The following is a 5,712-nucleotide window of genomic DNA, read 5'->3' as shown; positions in this document are numbered from 1 at the left end:
CAAACTATCTGCAAAATCATGACAGAGGCAAAGAGTGAAAGGGCAAAGCCGAGAGACCAACAAAAGGGCCAGGAGGCTACGCGGTCTTCCCACACCAGCTACTCAGACCAGAGAACCGGCAGAGGGGGTCGCCCAAATTGTTACAGGTGTGGTAGCACGTCGCCCTTGGGTAACGACAAGGCGTGCCCTGCCTTCAGGGCGAAGTGCTCATTCTGCAAGGCGTTTGGGCACTATGAAATGGTGTGCCGCCGAAAGCCCAAGGGAACCATGATCAGATACGTGGACCAAGAACAACAAGAAGAGGCAGGGAGCCACGAAGAAGAAGAGGACGTAGAAGAAATACTCTACATCGATGTCCAAGTATTAGAGTTGGAAGGTACAGAAACAGACAAGCCGAGGCTGGACATGCATATAGGAGGCGTGCCCATAGAGATGATTGCCGACAGTGGTGCACCCATCACCATAATTCAGAAGAAAGTTTGGGAAGAAAAGTTTGGGGCACAAAGAAAGGACGAATTGCGTCCGATGGACTTGAGACCAGTAACATACACGGGGCAAAGGATTCCGATGTTAGGGTACTGCCCGCTGCTGTTTGAATTCAGGGGTCGCAAAGCAAATTGTATATTGCCAAAAAGGGACCATCGGTGCTCAGCTGGAAGGTCCAGGGGGCGTTGGGAATACTGTTGAACCCAGGAGGAGTAGAAAAGATCTTACTGATGGACATAGAGGGAAGAGACAACGGTGAGTCCTGGCACAAGGCATACCCCAAAGTGTTTAGCGGACAAATTGGAGAGCTAATCAAGTACAAACACCTCATCAAACTGAAGGAGGGAGTGACACCGGTGGTCCACAAAGTAAGAAATATTCCATTCCGGTGTAGAGACGCAGTGCAAGCAGAACTTGACAGATTGGAAGGAGAAGGAGTAATCAAAGCAATTGAGAGCGCGGAGTGGCTTTCGCCCCTGGTGGTAGCACAGAAGCCCAATGGGAAGGTGAGGCTGTGTGTCGACCTCAAAGAACTTAACAAAAACATTCTAGTTGACAAGTTTCCCCTATCCCGCATCAATGAGATGCTAGCTAAAACTAAAGGCATACAGTGGTTCTCCACGATAGACTTGTCATCTGCCTACCACCCGATTAAATTACAACCATCATGCAGTCACCTCACATCGTTCATCACACCATTTGGCTGCTACGAGTTCGTAAGGATGCCGTTTGGCCTGGCCTCAGCGGCCGCGGTATTCCAGAAGCTTATGCACAAGCTCTTCAGGAAAATGACAGGAGTCCAGTTTTTTCAGGACGACATCCTGATCATGGGAAAAACCAAACCAGAGCACAATGAGAAACTACACACTGTACTACGAACATTACAGGACAATGGATTGACCGCGGAATGGTCAAAATGCAAATTCGGAGTGCAATCTGTCACCTATCTGGGGCATGAAGTGAGTGGAAAAGGAATAGAACCAAAATGGACCAACATGCGAACCATCCTAGACGCGCCTACACCAAGTAAGAAAGAAGACGTCGGATCGTTCCTCTGGATGGCTGAGTTCTACAGCAAATTTATTCCCCACTTCGCCACTAAGACACATTACATGCGACAACTTCTCAAGGAAAAGAATGGATTTAAGTGGAACCAGGTTGAACAAGAGGAATTCAACACTCTAAAAAAGGAGATGAGTGAAGCCATACCTCTAAAGGGGTTTGACCCGGATGCAGAATCCATTCTGACAACTGATGCGAGTGATCGAGGTCTGGGGGCAGTGCTGATGCAGAGGACAGAGACTGGAGAGATTTCGACAGTTAGCTTTGCCTCAAGGTCCTTGGCGCCAAACGAAGAAAAGTTTAGCGTCATAGAAAAAGAGATGCTGGCGTCAGTATGGGCAATGGAGAGATTCCGGCAGTATTTGTGGGGTGCGAAATTCTTGGTGAAGACTGACCACAAACCGTTAGTCAAGGTGTTAACATCTAGTGGACATGCTCCTGCCACCCCAAGGATTGCCAAGATGACACTACGCCTATTGGACTTTGTATACGAAGTCGAACACATACCGGGACCGCAGAACAAAGTGGCAGATTTTTTTAGTCGAGCAGCAGCCATGGAGGACGCAGACAAGCAAGAGTGCCCAAGGTGGGAAGGTTACGTGGTAGCCACCATCCAAGACACGGAAGGAGTGATCAGCGCACAGGAATGGGAAGAGGCCTACAAGGCAGATGACGACCTGGAAGCGGTGAAGGGATATGTGGTCCATGGGTGGCCCACCTTAAGGACGCACTAAGACGCTACTGGGAGGTGAGAGAGGAACTGTCACTAGCGGAGAATCCTGTATTCCTCCTGAGAGGAGACAAGGAAGTTCCACCGCAAGGCATAATCGAACACTTGATGGTACTACTACACGAAGGACACCAGGGCATCACTAAAACCAAGGCCCTGGCCTCCAGTACTGGTGGCCGGCCATCGATGCCCAGGTAGAACGTCATGTGAGGGCGTGTGAATCATGTGCCAAGGCGGACAAATCACAGAGCATGTTGAGACCATCATTGGGGAAGTTCTCGATACCTGAAGGACCATGGGAAATGTTGTCGGTCGATATACTGGGACCCATCCTCAACAAGGAAGGAGTTCAAAAATACGCCCTCGTCCTCATTGACAAGTATTCAAAATGGCCAGAGGTAGGAGTGCGAGAGAACGTGGATACAGAAGCAGTGGTGAACTTCCTGCGCAACATATTTGTCAGGGAAGGAATTCCCAGAATCATCACTTGCGACAATGGACCGCAGTTCATCTCAGCTAAATGGGAGGCGTTCACATCGAGGAATGGCATAGAGGTCAAACACACACCCATTTATCACCCTTCAGGAAACGGACAAGTCGAACAATTTAACCGGGTGACAATGGGCACCATTCATGCGGCAATCAACGATGGACTGGACTGGGAGAGAGAGCTAATAAAGATGATATGGGCCTACCGCATCACCCCGGGTACCACCGGGTACAGTCCCTTCAAGGTATTGAGGGGAAGAGATGCCTTCACAAAGGACAATATGGCACAGAAGAAATTGGTAGTGCAAAGTAAATGGTCACCGGCGGTGGTCAGGAAGAACCTGGAGAAAGCGCAGGAGGTATACACCGAACACTTCAACAAAAGACACAACCTGCAAGGAGTGGATCTGGAGAAAGGCCATTGGGTGAGGGTGAAGTTAGCCATCCTAAAAAGGAAGGGGAGAGCAAGTTCTCACCACCTCTTCGAGTAATTGAGCCGTATACCAGATCTGCCCTGCTCAGTGATGGGAAGGTGTGGTCGCAGGACAGAATGGCAAAATGCAGCAAGATCCTGAAGTGGGGAGAAGAGACGGAAGACAGTACGGAGTATGTAGAAGAGGGAGAAGAAGGATGTAGTAGAGCGAGCAGAGAGAAGGTTGAAGAAGGTACGCAGTAAGTGGTAGGAGAGAACGAAGAAGGAATGGACGGAACCATGGTAGAAGAAAGTAGAAGAGGCTGGAGCAAGGACAGATCGGATGAAGTCAAAGTGGAAATGGACACAGAAGGAGCAAGCGAGAGGAGTGAAGGGATTGAACAGCGCAACGAAGGGAGAAACGGAGTGACAAAGACGAGAGCTGGGAGAACAGTAAAGGTACCGGTGAGATTCAAGGACTTTGATATGAACTGCAAGTAAGGACTAGAATTTTGGTTGGTCATTGCATGAAAGGGGGGAGATATGTGGTGACGGTCTAGCGTTCCGCATCCCGGAACCGGATGGGCGGGACAGGAAGCGGAAGGCAGCCATTTTGGGTTGTTGGCGCCGACCGCGTCAGGGAGAGAAAGTGTTTCCCGGCACTCCGTAATAAATACAAGTTAAACCACATTTTGGTCTCCGTTTGGTGAATCTAGCATCTTCACAAACTTCTCATTATCACTTAACCATTAATAACCACACCTTAATACCTCCCCAAATGGTTACGTAATTCTATGTCAGGACAGGAGGCTCCGATTATCCTTTCTCATTTCTTTAATGAAATGCTCAGCAGCCAATCAAAAAACAGAACTACAAATCCCATGAACACTTGGGAATGACCCTAGAGGAAACACTATATAAGGTCCATAAATCAGTCGTTCTTCCTCTTTCTTTGCTGCTCCGCAGCCAGTTAAGTCACTTTTACCTTACTTGCATTGCTTTACTTGTTATTGCTCTGCTTTGGTTGTGTACACTTGCCTTATATTGCGCTGCTTGTGCTTTAGTGCGCGTCGCTTGTGTACTCTTGTTCGGTTTCATTACCGATATTTTTCTGCGTCCGTTAGCGACGTGTCTTCCTGGGAGCGTGTGTTCACCTCCCTGCGCCTGGCCGCGTCCTGTGCCCGGTTACTTTGGTGGAGTGGGAGCAGGGGTCGTCGGCTTCTTGGGAGAGCGCGAGCGCTCTCGAGCCGGTGTTTCAGCGGCAGCAACGTCGCGCATGCGCGTTGCTTGTTTCCGGTTTCTGGCTGTTCGCCTCACGCCGGTTGAGTGAAGGAACGCTTCTCACCAGCGCTCACGCCCACAGCCCTGAACTTTCGACCCCGTCTACGCCGGAGCACAGTGAAGTGTTTTGGCTGATAATTGTTGCATAGGCTCTGCCTAGAGTGGGTTTTTTGTTGGCAGGCTCTCTCCCTCCACGTTCTATAGTTTTTTCTAGAGTTTGGTATTCTACCAACCTCTCTCGGGCCTGCTTTGGGGTTATCACTCCCCCTTACTGGTATCACTGATACTCAATATTTTGGTCAGTCATCTAGTGGGCATTCATTTTTGTACCTTGATACAATGTCTGAATATTATGACGCAGATGATGACTGCTATTATGACGAGGAGGAGGATGACTCCATGGAATACAACCTGGTCGAGGAATTGGACAAGGGTGTTCAGTTTTCGGTAAACAAGGCCTTGGTTAGAGCCATTACCCCTCTAAAACATCATCTCAATGACTATGCTGTTCAGCAAGGGTGGTTACCGCCTTCTCAGAAGGCCGCGAAATCTCCTCACAACCCGCACAAATCGGACTTTCAAAGGCTGGCAAGGGCCTTGTCTTCCGACAAGCCCAAAACTTCTGCGTCACATACTGTGGATGAGTCGGACCAGGCTCAGGCCTCTTCCGAGCACGACTCTTCGCCTCCAAAGAAGCGTCTCCGCAAGGAGCGTTTCGTTGACGCTCCTGAGCGTCCCCTACTCTTGAATTTTGAACCGGAGGATATTATCCATCCTAATTCCACGTCCTGGTTGCCAGCTCCGGCAGTGGCCGCATATCTTGAGGCGCATGTTCGCCATCCCTTTGAGGCGCCGGTCAGGGCTCGTCTGCGCTCTGAGTGTCAGAGACCGGACCTTGCGGACCACATTGCTGAAACCCCAGAGGTGGACCCCATGATGGTGACCTACCTCAAGAAGTACTCCAAGGACCCTAAGAAAGGCCTCGACCGCTCGTGGCGGTCCTGTCAAGACAAGTTAATGGACATGTTGGGCCCCCTCTCAAAGATCCTGGATTTGGGCTACAAGGCAAAGGAGGCTTCAGCGACCGTCAATCCTGACGAGCTCATTGAATGGGCTCAAAGAGCTGTCTGCATGTTTGGCAATGTGAACTGCGCCATTTCTGCTGAAAGGCGACGGTCTATTCTCCTCAAGCTAGACCCAAAATTGGCCGAATTAGCTACATCTGAAGCTGGTCCGGAGGCGCAGGGCCTTC

The sequence above is a fragment of the Lissotriton vulgaris genome, chromosome 5 (genome assembly GCF_964263255.1).
Source record: "Lissotriton vulgaris chromosome 5, aLisVul1.2, whole genome shotgun sequence".
Lineage (NCBI taxonomy): Eukaryota > Metazoa > Chordata > Amphibia > Caudata > Salamandridae > Lissotriton > Lissotriton vulgaris.
This window is presented reverse-complemented; position numbering follows the sequence as displayed.